At 39.5% G+C, this 16,103-nt stretch overlaps 2 non-coding genes across 2 annotated transcripts; both read right to left on the minus strand.

The window, feature by feature from the left end:
* Positions 1-12,241: 12,241 nt before the first annotated feature.
* On the minus strand, positions 12,242-12,311 carry LOC138985493 (small nucleolar RNA U2-30). Its single transcript, XR_011462556.1, has one exon. It is a non-coding gene; the product is annotated as a small nucleolar RNA U2-30 (small nucleolar RNA).
* Positions 12,312-12,444: 133 nt separating this feature from the next.
* Positions 12,445-12,524, minus strand: LOC138985494 (small nucleolar RNA U2-19). The gene has a single exon (XR_011462557.1). It is a non-coding gene; the product is annotated as a small nucleolar RNA U2-19 (small nucleolar RNA).
* Between the last annotated feature and the right edge of the window lie 3,579 nt (positions 12,525-16,103).

Consider the following 16,103-nt stretch of genomic DNA (forward strand, 5'->3'; position numbering starts at 1 on the left):
ACTTCTGAAGAAAAGCGCAAATAGACTGACCTAGAGTCCATGCTATTATAGCAGGAAGAGACATTATTTCTACATGTATAAGGTTTGGGGGGCAGGAATCGGAGGAAGGGGATGTTGAAGAGGGAAAACACATTGACTTGTATTTGCGGTATGTATTGTTTCCTAGAAGTTGGAAATTACTCTATTTGTCTACAGAATAGCTCAAAAGGAAGCCCAAACTATGACTCGGCCAGTTCAGCTAAGGTAGACAGATTTTCCTACAGCAAAAAAAAAAGGACAGAGAAACCTAGCATTGCAGCTAGTTTTTCCTTTTGCTTTGTTTAAATGCTGAGCCCAATTATTAAAAAAAAAAAAAAAAAAGAATGGAAACAAAAGAGCCAGTCTACTTTGCACATTCCACAGTCTCTTTTCCCATTTCCAAACAAACAAAACTTGGTATTCTATAACAGTAATCCTTCCATTGTCTCTCAGTTTTAAAGCTTTTCTGATCTTTCAATGGAATTGATTTCTGCAATAACCAGACTCCAGTTAACAGCCAGTTCATGCTTATTGGCACTGCCTGCATTATGCTGTCTACAGCTCATCCACCTTGATCCCTTAAAGATACTTGAAGAAATGGAAATATGCCCTTTGTCAATGCCTAAGCTCTTGCGGCAACAAGTCTGTAAACAACAAGAAAAATAAACAGGCTATCCTATTTTATTAGAGCCTAATAATACATACTCACTAGGCCTTTTGCTTAAGCACTGAAAACAAAGGCAAATACACCATGGCAAGAAGGACAGAAATGCATAGTCACACATGGCCGTGGTCACCAGACCCACACTCCAAGGAGTGTTCCTGCCAAGGCTCATCTGACCTGTTGCTACCCTCCTCACTCCCAGGCTTTCTGTATGGATTTTCCTCCTCTCCTTCCTTCTCTCTCCAGTGTTACATACAAAGGGACTCCACCAGCACATCATTAGAATTTAATTCACCTTCCTAGAAAACTCATTGTTTCCAACTTGTTCAATAGCATCCACACCAGATTTTAGCCTTTATACAGTTGGCTCCCACCTCAAAAGCAAAGTTGTTTCTGGAGCTTTGAGAAAAGTCTTCAGGGATAAAATCTGCTTTTTGGTCTAATAACAAAAACAGGGATAAAAATCTGTTTTTTGGTTTAATAACAGCTTCCCTGATAGCTCAGTTGGTAAAGAATCCGCCTGCAATTCAGGAGACCCTGGTTCGATTAGTGGGTCGGGAATATATGCTGGAGAAGGTATAGGCTACCCACTCCAGTATTCTTGGGCTTCAACGTGCCAGCTAAAAGCCAGAGCTTGTCTGTCTAAAAGGGAGGAATGGATCTGGGGAGGCATGTAGAACTTCCTGCCACATGCTTCTCTCATTATTTTGTATAACTGAGCATGATCTAGGTGATCATCTTCACACAACATCATAGACAGCATGGACTTTCTTCCGTGCTAAGTTCTTCAAATGCATTGTTTTATTTAATCCTTGCATCAAAACCATAAAGCTGGTACATTTTTAATCCCATTTGACAAATTAAAAAAAAAATGACTTAGGAAAGTGTATCAATTTCCCCAAGTTCCATTGGACATCTGTGAAATTTTCAAGTGGAAATTACGTTTGTGGCCTAAATTGATTGCATAAAGTAAACCATTTTTCTGTTTCATCAACTATCCAAGCATTTAATATTTAAAATCAGGAAATACAGAGTGATAAAGTAAGCAAACACCAACATAAATAAACATAATTTGAAACAAATATGACAGAGGAGTTTTTGGTTACTGTTTTGAAGCAGGGAAAGGCTGCATAGAAAAACAATGGGACTTTTAGGTTCCCAAGAAGTCTGATGATTTGTGAGAATTATTAGCTAACTAATGAGGCACAGTGCTAAAGAATCCGCCTGTCAATGCAGGAGACTCGAGTTCATTCTCTGGGTTGAGAAGATGCCCTGGAGAAAGAAATGGCAACCCACTTCCATATTCTTGCCTGGGAAATCCCAAGAACAGAGAGGTCTGGCAGGTCACAAAGAGTAAGACATGACTGAGCGACTAAGGAATACCACCACCTCTTCTCACAACTCATTAGCCTTAACCAGTCATAAGACTTTGCCTAACTGCAAGAGATGGATGAGAGAAGCTGTCATCTTCTTGTGAGGTCAGAAGAAGAGGACAAAATACAAATAAGATGCAGAAGATTTACTACACAGCAGATGTTTAAAATGAGCTATTATTTTAGTATTTAATTATCCTCAAAATTGATGGATTAGGACTGGAACTTCTTTAGTCTTAATCCCACTATGATTATTTATGTTTGTCTTTTTTTCTTCAATTGGCTTATATGCTGTGTGTACTCAATCACTCAGTTGTGTCCAACTCTCTGACCCCATAGACTATAGCCACCAGGCTCCTCTGTCCATGGAATTTTCCAAGCAAGGATACTGGAGTGGGTTGTCATTTCTTACTCAATTGGCTTATAAATTAAGCTAACATTGTGCATGCTACTATACCAGGCTGGATTCAGTACTGAATTCAGATTATCCCAGAAGCTGCCTAGTAGCTAGCCAAACTACCTACAAGCCTGCATTAACTTTGTTAGGCTGTTACTATTTAATAAATCATTACTTTGTAAATAACAGTATAAGATTTCAGGCCACTAGGATTTAATTTCTAAATTGCCACATGTTGGCATGTAGTGGAAGTTTTGCACTATTAATTGCTGTATCATAATCACGATGGTGTGATCACTCACCTAGAGCCAGACATCCTGGAATGTGAAGTCAAGTGGGCCTTAGGAAGCATCACTATGAACAAAGCTAGTGCAGGTGGTGGAATTCCAGTTAAACTATTTCAAATCCTAAAAGATTATGCTGTGAAAGTGCTACACTCAATATGCAAGCACATTTGGAAAACTCAGCAGTGGCCACAGGACTGGAAAAGGTCAGTCTTCATTCCAATCACAAGGAAAGGCAATGCCAAAGAATGCTCAAACTACCACACAATTGCACTCATTTCATACACTAGTAAAGTAACTCTCAAAATTCTCCAAGCCAGGCTTCAACGGTACATGAACCGTGAACTTCCAAATGCAAGCTGGTTTTGGAAAAGGCAGAGGAACCAGAGATCAAATTGCCAACGTCCACTGGATCATGGAAAAAGCAAGAGAATTCCAGAAAAACATCTATTTCTCCTTTATTGACTCTGCCAAAGCCTTTGACTGTGTGGATCACAATCAACTGTGGAAAATTCTGAAAGAGATAATACCAGACCACCTGACCTGCATCTTGAGAAATCTATATGCAGGTTAGGAAGCAACAGTTAGAACTGAACATGGAACAACAGACTGGTTCCAAATAGGAAAAGGAGTATGTCAATGCTGTATATTGCCACCCTGCTTATTTAACTTATATACAGAGTATATCATGAGAAACACTGGGCTGGAGGAAGCACAAGCTTGAATCAAGATTGCCGAGAGAAATATCAATAACCTCAGATATGCAGATGACACCACCCTTAAAGTGAAGAAGAACTAAAGAGCCTCTTGATGAAAGTGAAAGAGGAGAGTGAAAAAGTTGGCTTAAAACTCAACATTCAGAAAACGAAGATCATGGCATCCGGTCCCATCACTTCATAGCAAATAGAAAGGGAAAGAGTGAAAACAGTGACAGACTTTATTTTTGGGGGCTCCAAAATCACTACAGATGGTGACTGCAGCCATGAAATTAAAAGACGCTTACTCTTGGAAGGAAAGTTATGACCAACCTAAACAGCATATTAAAAAGCAGAGACATTACTTTGCCAACAAAGGTCCATCTAGTCAAGGCCATGGTTTTTCCAGTAGTCATGTATGGGTGTGAGAGTTGGACTATAAAGAAAGCTGAGTGCTAAAGAAGTGATGCTTTTGAGCTGTGGTGTCGGAGAAGACTCTTGAGAGTTCCTTGGACTGCAAGGAGATCAAATCAGTCCATCCTAAAGGAAATCAGTCCTAAATATTCATTGGAAGGACTAATGCTGAAGCTGAAACTCCAATACTTTGGCCTTCTGATGTGAAGAACTGACTTATTGGAAAAGACCCTGATGCTGGGAAAGATTGAAGGCAGGAGGAAAAGGGGATGACAGAGAATGAGATGGTTGGATGGCATCACCGACTCAATGGACATGAGTTTTAGTAAACTCCAGGAGTTGGTGATGGACAGGGAGGCCTTGTGTGTTGCAGTCCATGTGGTGGCAAAGTGTCAGACACGACTGAGTGACTTAACTGAACTGAACTGACTGAAATCCAGAAATTCTTACCTTCTCATCTTCTTCTAAAACAGAAAGGTATGAATAAATCTCTTTCTTTAAAATGTATTATAATAGACTACATTTCACCTTATAACAAACCAGTGCAAGAAATAAAAATTACAAGGATTTTTTCTACCCTTCATACAATGTAATGTTATCAGAGATCTAGACTGTCTCTGTCACTCAAGTAAGCCTTAGTCAACAGCCTTGTCTAGAACAATAAATCATCACAGAAGTGACCTTGAGGAGCTCAAAAGATATTAGTTTGCTTGCTCTTCAAATGTCTTTAATAAGTACGCTTATAGATTCAGATTTGGGGAATCAAGGCTAAGTTGGCCAGGAAGACTTCTTAAAGGGGCACAGTCATAAAGGCCTTCGACAGATTGTGTTTAATCATGGAGATTGGCCACAACACTTGTTTCCTATCACTGCTGTTAGAAATCACAAGTTTAGGGACTTACAACATAAATTCATCATGTTACAGTTTTGGAGGTTAGAAGTCTGAAATGGTCTTACTGGGCTAAAAGTTAAGGGCCTGGCAAGGTTATGTTCCTTTCTGGAGGATTTGGGAGAGAATCTGTTTTCTTGCTTTTTCTTGTTTCTAGACTGCTCATATTCCTTGGCTTGTGGCCCCTCCATCTTTGAGATAAGAAATTGCCAGTTGAGTCCTCTAATCACATCACTGTGATGCTCCTCTTGCCTCTCTGATCCATTATTAAAGACTCTAGTGATTACACTCGGAGAAGGTGATGGCAGACCACTCCAGTACTCTTGCCTGGAAAACCCCATGGATGGAGGAGCCTGGTGGGCTGCAGTCCATGGGGTTGCTAAGAGTCGGACACGACTGAGTGACTTCACTTTCACTTTTCACCTTCATGCATTGGAGAAGGAAATGGCAACCCACTCCAGTGTTCTTGCCTGGAGAATCCCAGGGACGGGGGAGCCTGGTGGGCTGCCGTCTATGGGGTCGCACAGAGTCGGACACGACTGAAGCGACTTAGCAGCAGCAGCAGCAGCAGTGATTACACTGTGCTTTCTTGGTCAATCTAGGATAATCTCAGCATCTTAAAGTTCCTAACATAATCACACCTGCAAAGTCTGTTTGCCATATGAAGCAACATTCACAGGGTATCTTATTCCATTCTTATAGCAAAAATATCATTGATATAAAAAAAGACTTGGCAGATTTTACAGCAAGCATTTATTTCTTATAGTTATGGAGGCACCAAGATCAAGGTGCTAGCAGATTTGTTGTCTGGTGAGAGCCTGCTTCCTGGTTCATAGATGGCCACCTTCTCACTGTGTCTTCATGTGGCAGAAGGGTAAGGTAAGTCTCTTTTATAAGGGCAGTAACCCCTTTCATGAGGGCTCCACCCTCATGTCTTAATCACTTCCCCAAAGCCCCACCTCCTAATACCATCATATTGGGAGTTGGGATTTTAACTATGTTGAAAGGGGACAAGGTCACTGTGATTAGGATGTAGGCATCTTTGGAGGACCATAATTCTGCCTACCACAGACATTACTCCCAGCAGCTCAGGGTGACTTACATAATTAAGGTTCTTTTTCATATGCAAACAGAAAAAAACAAGTTTTGTCAGAGGTTTGTGGTCAGCCAAGAAGCTAATTGCCTAAGTAGTGCCCACAGCCTTCAGTGTCAACCTGGCACTCAGTCCTGTCAGTTCCAGTACTACCTCTGCCACCCAGTGAGACTAAGTGATCTTGCTTCCAACAGTAACATGCTCCTTCTCTGCTGAGTCATTGCAAAAACATGTTGGCCATCTTGGCCTGAATCAGTCGTTATAGAAAGTAGATTGAACTGTACTTCAATGAAGCAATCTCCAGGAGGGAAATTACAGTGCTACTAAAAAGTAAGGATAAAGTTATGTCTCTGATTTGGCTTTATTACATTTTCCATTCTTGCTACTGCACTTTCTAAAAGAGGTTTTTAATCAAACTGAGTCTACCAGCTTTCTTGCAAACCAAATAGCATTGTTTTCACTTGTAAAATCAAATCTAATAAAATTTCTTCATGAATCTTCTCTACAGGGAAAAAACACCCCAGAGGCTCAAGAGACTAAATGAATGTAACAAACTAAGTAGAAGCTTGCAGTACAAAATTATGGATCATCTTTTGAGCACAAATTTTTGAGATATTTAATTTGGACCTATCAGTTCAGTTCAGTCACTCAGTCGTCTCCGACTCTTTGCAACCCCATGAATTGCAGCATGACAGGCCTCCCTGTCCATCACCATCTCCTGGAGTTCACTCAAGCTCACGTCCATCGAGTCGGTGATGCCATCCAGCCATCTCATCTTCTGTCATCTCCCTCTCCTCCTGCCCCCAATCCCTCCCAGCATCAGAGTCTTTTCCAATGAGTCAACTCTTCACATGAGGTGGCCAAAGTACTGGAGTTTCAGCTTTAGCATTATTCCTTCCAAAGAAATCTCAGGGCTGATCTCCTTCAGAGTGGACTGGTTGGATCTCCTTGCAGTCCAAGGGACTCTCAAGAGTCTTCTCCAACACCACAGTTCAAAACCATCAATTCTTCGGTGCTCAGCTTTCTTCACAGTCCAACTCTCACATCCATACATGACCACAGGAAAAACCATAGCCTTGACTAGAGGGACATTTGTTGGCAAAGTAATGTCTCTGCTTTTCAATATGCTATCTAGGTTGGTCATAACTTTCCTTCCAAGGAGTAAACGTCCTTTAATTTCATGGCTGCAGTCACCATCTGCAGTGATTTTGGAGCCCCCAAAAATAAAATCTGACATTGTTTCCACTGTTTCCCCATCTATTTCCCATGAAGTGATGGGACGAGATGCCATGATCTTCGTTTTCTGAATGTTGAGCTTTAAGCCAACTTTTTCACTCTCCTCTTTCACTTTCATCAAGAGACTTTTTAGTTCCTCTTCACTTTCTGCCCTATGGAGACATCCAAAAATGGAACAGTTGTTGATGAAAAAGGGAAGATGAGTTCGGGGTCAAAGAGAAGAAATAGGAGATAAGAGGTGCAAGCCTATATGACCCCAATGCAAATGGCTGTATTTCATTCATTTCATTCAATTACTGTTTTCACCTACTATGTGACAGCCTTGATGCTAGTGATTGGGAATATGAGAACATTCATCACTGGCTTTATGGAGCTCACTGATGGAGAGAGGCATACATCAAATAATTGAGGGAAGTACACCATAAATGGGAATAAGAGTTATGAAAGAAAAATGAAAACATAAGAGAACTAAAATAGTTTGCATCTGCTAATCCCAAGCTATTTTATATATATAGGATGAATAAACAACAAGGTCCTACTGTGTAGCACAGGAAACTATATTCAATATCCTGTGATAAACCATAAGGGAAAGAACATGAAAAACAATATATATGTTTGTCACTGAGTCACTTTGCTATACAGCAGAAATTAATGCAACATTATAAATCAACTATACTTCAATAAATCTTTTTTAAAAAGAAAAAGAGAACTAAGCTTTTCTGGGTGAGGAGGGATGTAGGGAAGACAAATTTGAGCTAAGAGGCAAAGGAAGAGTTTTGGAACTTCCCTGGTTGTCCAGTGGTTAAGACTCACGCTTACACTGTAGGGGGCATGGATTTGATCCCTGATTGGGGAAGATCCCACATGCCACGTGCTGTGGCAAGGAAAAAAAGAAAAGAAAGGAAGAGTTGGTATTAGTGAAAGAAGCGGCTAGAAAAGCAACCTAGTAGACGGATCAGGATGTACAAAGGCTTTGCTTCTAAAATCATGGCTGCCAACTGGTCTCCATCAGTGATGGTTTAGTAATCTCATTTCAGTCCATTAGCTATCAAAGAGTTATGACTCAGGAAAATCATCATTATAAACAATTGATAATTCTAAATGCAGAATTCCACAGTTCCAACAAATATTTCAATAGTAAATATGTCAGCTAGACGTCAAGCTAAGAAAAATAGAAAGTTCAGGACACTGCTTTTCTGCAGAGATGATAGTAGAGTGTAAGAACTGGGCAGAAATGCACATTTTTTTTAAATTGGCAGGTAATTGCTTTATAATATTGAGTTGGTTTCTGCCATACAACAGCATGAATCAGTCATAAGTATACACATACCCCCTCCCTCTCGAGCCTCCCTCTCCACACACCTTCCCCCATCTCACCACTCTAGTTCATCACAGAGCACCCGGCTCAGCTTCCTGTATTATGCAGCAGCTTCCCACTAGTGATATGTTTTACACATGGTAATATACATAAGCATATTAAAAAGCAGAGACATTACTTTGCCAATAAAGGTCTGTCTAGTCAAGGCTATGGTTTTTCCTGTGGTCATGTATGGATGTGAGAGTTGGACTGTGAAGAAGGCTGAGCGCCGAAGAATTGATGCTTTTGAACTGTGGTGTTGGAGAAGACTCTTGAGAGTCCCTTGGACTGCAAGGAGATCCAACCAGTCCATTCTGAAGGAGATCAGCCCTGAGATCTCTTTGGAAGGAATGATGCTAAAGCTGAAACTCCAGTACTTTGGCCACCTCATGTGAAGAGTTGACTCATTGGAAAAGACTCTGTTGCTGGGAAGGATTGGGGGCAGGAGGAGAAGGGGACGACAGAGGATGAGATGGCTGGATGGCATCACCGACTCGATGGACGTGGGTTGGTGATGGACAGGGAGGCCTGGCGTGCTGCAATTCATGGGGTCACAAAGAGTCGGACACAACTGAGTGACTGAACTGAACTGAACTGAATGTATATAAGAAATACACATATTTTTATTTGCTTCTAACTTTGATTGCTTTTTTTACACATTCTGAATTAAATATTTTAAGTATAATTCAGCCATTTTATTTAATACTAACCATATGAAGTTGGGTTTAATATATTTAAGAATGTTGAAGAAGTTATTTGTTCATCTGAAGCCTCAGCCTTTGCAAAGAAGTTCCCTTCTCTTTTTTTGTATCAACTTGTAGGTATTTTCCCTTTAGAAAAAATTTCAGTGACAGCACTGTAGCCCCCTTACCCCTCTCCAAAGTTCAAATACTTACTCATCATTGTTCACTGACTCTATACCCTTAGATGACTTTTTGGTTTTGATCCCATCTCTGCACAATGTGATTTTATAGCTTGTAAACTGCAAGAGCATTCACAGTATTATAAGAGAAACTATCTTAACATTTCTGGTCAATTTCTTTTAGCCAAGGAAGTTTGGTAGATCTCTGAAATCTGTCAGAACTGTCAGGATTTACCCTAGTCTTGCTCTACTATGGATCTTTTTGTGTTTTCTCATCCCTAAAGTTTAGCTGACATTGTAAATCTCATTTTCTTTTATCTGTCTTTGCCATTTTCTCTATTGCTTTTTCTTTCAGAGAGTATACTAGCTTGAAATCTTTCTGCTTTTCCCCTATCTGAAGATTGACAGAAAACAATGATGAGGCTGTCTTTTGCCAAAGGGTTCAATATAAAACGAATAAAAGTAGACATCATATTACTTTTATAAAATGCCAGCAATAAAAGTTTTCCTTATATTTAACACTCAATAAAAGGAGAACGATTTTGGTACATCTCTATACACAAGAAAAAAACAAACTGCCTTTGAGCACAAAATGCACACTATCTGCCAATGTTCTTATTACCGTATTATATATTTGGTTAAGACACAAATGACTCCATGTGAAAGACTGACCTCTGTTTTATTACCTATGTTTAATTTGCTTTTTGGCATACTTGGAAATTTATGAGCCCTCCAAGGGGAAGAATTTGCAGCGATTCTGGGATAGAAGGAAGTCATACTCGGTTTACCTCACTTTCCTTCATCCTCTAAATATTAGTTCCCTGTGGATCAGCCCTCCGCTCACTTCTCTTCATTTCATACTCTCTTGCCCAGGTGATCTCATCCAGTTCCATAGCTTAAATGAAATCTATTAACTTCATGCCCTCCTGGCAAGATATTAACAGAATGTGAAAACCCTCCCACTTCAAACCTCCAGAAACGCTGGACAGAATGTAAAAATTCACTTTAAATGGAGGAACTGAGGTTCTAAGAGATAATGCCAGAAATGACAAGGAAAGGGAACAGCAGAGGTAAGCAAATGCATCAGTGATGCAGTTGCCTTCAAGTAAAATGATAAAAACCCATTAGGATACCTAAAAAGAAAGCCCCAAATATACAAATGAAAACCTGGCAGATTAATGATGATATCCACAATCATATAGGGAAATATTAATGCATCCGTCTGTGCTGCTGATAGATCAAGCAGTCGAGAACTAGTACAGATATAAGAACTTGAGTGCATGATGAACAAGCTTTATACATATATAAAACTACATACCTAACAATTAGAAAATACATATTTTTAAGAGAATCATTAATTTTATAAAAATGGGCAGCATAATAGTGTAAGACATTTCCATGAATACTGAAGGGACTCTTTGATACGAACCAAAGTTTGTTGTCAATGCAATAAAAATGAAATGCAATTTTAAAAAAGGAGGGGGAAGATCCTGCTGAAAATGCAATCTCACTGTGAACTACATTTAAAGAAGAAATCATCATGGAAATACTATAATATTTTAAACTGAAAGAGTATATATTAAAAATAATAAGATAGATATAAGTTTCCAGTAGTGAGGCAGATGGGAATTACTGACACCTACTACTACAAAGCACTTTTATATGTTTGAAAGAAAATACTGAAAATAGAATAACTTTTTAAGTACATGTATGAGATTACAAAAATGCAAGAAAAAGTATGAAGCCAAATACAAAGGCAGAACATTAGTCCAGGGAAGTAAATAAATACTGAAACCATCAGCTATCTTAAGAATTTATATATACATGCACTCTTGTATACAGCGTGGTAAGTTCACTTCTGTAGACAAACTCTCCGTGGAGGCTTAAGTAGACAAACACATAAAAATAAACTGAAGATTTCCCCTAGAATCCATGGCAAATGGTAGGACCACTTATAAATGCTTTAGGCCTAAATCTATGATATCTACTTGATCTAAAATCCACAAGCTGAAAACTGTAATAAAAGTATTTAAGGCTATACATTTTCCACAAAGTGTCGATTTAACTACATCATGTAAATGTGGATGTGTAGCACTTTCATTTTTGTTCTGTACTAAGTATTTCCTAATTTTAGTTTAAATTATGTGTAAGCATTTTTAATTTTCAACTAAATGAAGTTTCTCATTATCACTTTACTATTTATTTCATATTCAATTGCACTGCCATCATAAAGTGTATAATAGTAATTCCTTAAAATTATGACTCAAAACAAAGTCAGTTTTCACAAATGAGTTCTATGTGTGTTTAAATGAATATTTTCCAATTACTTGTACGGCATACTACTTCGGATATGTCTGATCAAGAGGGCTTACCATGGAATACAATGTTGGTTTAACATTAGAAAATTGTTCAAGGTACTCCAAAATTTGTCTGAAGAAAAGAAACAAAAATAATTTGTTTAGGAAGTTTGTAAAAAATCATTTAACAAACTTCAGTATCTATTTGTGATTCTTTAAGTATCACTCAGAAAAATAAAATGCAAGTTCTATAATTTGATAAAGGTCATGTTACAAAATCACTGCAGACAGTGACTGCATCCATGAAATTAAAGATGCTTGCTCCTTACAAGAAAAGCTATGACAAACCTAGACAGTGTATTAAAAAGCAGAGACATCACTTTGCCAATAAAGGTCTGTTTAGTCAAAGCTATGGTTTTTCCAGTAGTCACGTATGGATGTGAGAGTTGGAGATGCACCATGACATCTAGAAATTCTCAGATTGTGTTTACTCAATTCATGGGATTCTCTTTAATGTAAAATTTATTTTTATAAGTATATAATACTGTACTTATGCTACTTTAGTTTCATTTATATAAATTGTATGTATATAATACATATATATGATATATATGTACATTATTTATCTATGTATATTTTGTAGGTATACTTTTTTTTAATCCTGAGCTCAGATCAAGTGTAGCAACTTTCATATTTAAAAAGGTCTGCAGTCAAACTTTTACATCATTGCTCAGCCTTTCATACACACACACCCACAGCCAACTCTCATTTACCCACCAATAAGCCCCTCAGTTATCCAGTCAACTTTACACACACACACACACATACAACCTTCACACTCCTAATTTTAAATTACTCTTTTGCTTCTCAGAACTACAAAGATCATGCATCAGGTAGACTGGGTGGGCTTCTGATGCTCAAATTTGGCTATTTTCTGTAGGTATACTTTTATAGACTAAGAGAATAAAGCTGTGTTATAAAAGTGTGATTGGCAATGTAATAAAATCCAGCCTTTCATACTACAAACACTTTGGCTTTTCCAGAAATTCAATTGTCATTCAAAGATGGCAGCATCCTAATGCCTACATCCTAATGCCTGTGCTTCTGGGTTCTATTCTTTCTAGCCTTTCCTTGCACTAGCTCCTGCATTTCTGTTACTGTCAGAAGGTAACAAAGATCTTCTTGCAAGTTTAAAGTTGAAAGCAGAAAGATAACATCCTAGACACATGGAATGAAAATCCATTAATATAAGGTAATGAGTGGAATTGGGTTCTACAAACACTGTGTTATCAGTTTTATCACTGAATAATTTTTTATGTAAACTATTATCTGTACACAGGAGACAAAGTCATTACCTCTAACAAAAACAAAAATCCCACTTGTGCCCAGAACTTTAAGCCAATAACTGGAACCACTGAGACCCAAGGCTGAGACACTTGCTCTAATACACAAATAATTAATTTCTTAATAGTTATTTTGTTAGCATTGGTGATATTCAATGCCCAGTGGGAAGGTAGGTTTGTTGATAATAGTAATCATCCTTATTCAAGTGAAAGTTTTATTTGCCTCATATAAAAATGTATTTATATCCATTTTACAATGTTTAAATTAATAATGCTTTTTAACATTTCTTCAAATATTTTAAAATAATCTCTAAGTTAGATTTCGTTAAGTCAAAAGCCAAAGGCAGTCATTCTTTTCTGTATCTTTTTTATATGTTCTGTAAAAAGAGAGGGGGAAAGGAGTGAGGAAAAGAGAAGAGAAAGGAAGTGAGAAGTAACTCAGGCATTTTCACTGATGAAGTCCACACTTTTGTCTCTCTGTCCATCTCGGTGACACCAGTCAACACGTCCTGAGTTTAGGGCGCCATCTGGCGGGAAGAAGGGGTAGGGGACTTGTCTTGGAGCTGTGTTTACAGTGTGAACACACTGTTTCTCCTTAGGTCTTATGATCCCTGGGGGGCTGGGATCATAGCATGGGTTTTAACGCCCCTCCCCCAGCTAGGCCTGACACTGCTCAGTCTGTGTTCAGATACCCTGCACGTCTGCCACACGCCATGCACTATGCATCTTAGTTTCTGGGGCAAAACAGTGAACAAGGACGTTATTCCAATGACCTAACCGGGGATGTAGGGAAATCAGCAAGTAATTATAACAGAATGTGAGGATGGACTGTGACAATGGTAGACCATAGAAACCAGCCTGGGGAAGGGGATGGGAGTGACCAAGGAACTTCTAACTAAACCGAGATCTGAAGAAGAAGGAAGGGTTAGTCTGCCAGAAAGGAGGAAATAGCAAATGATATTCTGGGGCTAAGGAGGGAAAGCCAGGAGGAAAGCAAGAAGCTGGCAGGGCAAGTTTGTTTGCAACAGTCATGGTGCTTCGGGTCCACGTGTATCACACAGGTGCCTTCTCCATTCAGTGTGTTTGGTGACAATACAGGAAGTGGAAGACCCATTCCCCTGCCTTACAAGAGACCCAGTTCCTGTCTTTGAACCTGGAAGGTACCACAGGGTTAGAGAGGGTCGGTTCCTGAGACTCCATGGGCTAGTGTCCCAGAAAGACCAGGACTTGCCAGTCAGAATCTAGTGCTGCCTCTTACTAGCTGTGTGACCATGAGCCAGCTACTCAACACCTCTGGCCTCAGCTTCCTAAGTAATATCACCTCCCAGAGTTATACTGAGGATTAAATGAAAAAGCATCTGTAAAACATGGTGCCCTTTCTCTTAGTGAGTTAAAGCCACTCATTCATGTCCAACACTTTGCAACCCCATGGACTATTTAGTCCATGGAATTCTCCAGGCCAGAATACTGGAGTGGGTAGCCTTTCCCTCTCCAGGTGATCTTCCCAACCCAGGGATCGAACCCAGGTCTCCCACATTGTAGGCGATTCTTTACCAGCTAAGCCACAAGAGAAGCCCACCCTTTCTCTTAGGAGCTGCTCAATGATTATTCCTTCCTTATCTCACTTCTTCTATCTTCAGTGCAAATGACCTTTGAGAGCAAATGCTTAAACTCCCCAGGCCATACACACACACGCTTACATTCACCCACAACTCAGTTTCTATCCAAAAGACCCTAAATAATGCTCCCTGGCACTGCTCTCAAGTCATTTCTACTGGAGCCACAAGTATAGGAATGTGAAAAGCACTTTGGCTATTTCTGAATGGACTGGTTCAAAATTAGGAAAGGAGTACATCAAGGCTGTACATTGTCACCCTGCTTATTTAACTTATATGCAAAGTATATCATGAGAAATGCCAGGCTAGAGGAAGCACAAGCTGGAATCAAGATCGCTGGGAGAAATATCAATAACCACATATATGCAAATGACACCAACCTTATGGCAGAAAGTGAAAAGGAACTAAAGAGCCTTTTGATGAAGGTGAAAGAGGAAAGTGAAAAAGCTGGCTTAAAATTCAACATTCAAAAAACTAAGATCATGGCATCCAGTCCCATCAGTTCAGTTCAGTTCAGTCACTCAGTCATGTCCGACTCTTTGCGACTCCATGAATCGCAGCACGCCAGGCCTCCCTGTCCATCACCATCTCCTGGAGTTCTCTCGTACTCACGCCCATCAAGTCAGTGATGCCATCCAGCCATCTCATCCTCTGTCATCCCCCTCTCCTCCTGCCCCCAATCCCTCCCAGCATCAGAGTCTTTTCCAATGAGTCAACTCTTTGCATGAGGTGGCCAAAGTACTGGAATTTCAGCTTCAGCATCATTCCTTCCAAAGAAATCCCAGGGCTGATCTCCTTCAGAATGGACTGGTTGTATCTCCTTGCAGTCCAAGGGACTCTCAAGAGTCTTCTCCAGCACCACAGTTCAAAAGCATCAATTCTTCGGCACTCAGCTTTCTTCACAGTCCAACTCTCACATCCATACATGATCACAGGAAAAACCATAGCCTTGACTAGACAGACCTTTGTTGGCAAAGTAATGTCTCTGCTTTTGAATATGCTGTCTAGGTTGGTCATAACTTTTCTTCCAAGGAGTAAGCGTGTTTTAATTTCATGGCTGCAGTCACTATCTGCAGTGATTTTGGAACCCAAAAAAATAAAGTCTGACACTGTTTCCACTGTTTCCCCTTCTATTTCCCATGAAGTGATGGGACGAGATGCCATGATCTTTGTTTTCTGAATGTTGAGCTTTAAGCCAACTTTTTCACTCTCCACTTTCACTTTCATCAAGAGGCTTCTGAGTTCCTCTTCACTTTCTGCCATAAGGGTGGTGTCATCTGCATATCTGAGGTTATTGATATTTCTCCCGGCAATCTTGATTCCAGCTTGTGCTTCTTCTGGTCCCATCACTTCATGGTAAATAGATAGGGAAACAATGGAAACAGTGACAGACTTTATTTTCTTGGGCTCTAAAATCACTGCAGACAGTGACTGCAGTCATGAAACTGAAAGATGCTTGCTCCTTGGAAGAAAAGCTATGACAAACCTAAAAAGCATATTAAGAAGCAGAGACATTGCTTTCCCAACAAAAGTTTGTCTAGTCAAAGCTATGGTTTTTCCAGTAG

Source organism: Bos mutus, chromosome 24 (genome assembly GCF_027580195.1).
Source record: "Bos mutus isolate GX-2022 chromosome 24, NWIPB_WYAK_1.1, whole genome shotgun sequence".
Classification (NCBI taxonomy): Eukaryota; Metazoa; Chordata; class Mammalia; order Artiodactyla; family Bovidae; genus Bos; species Bos mutus.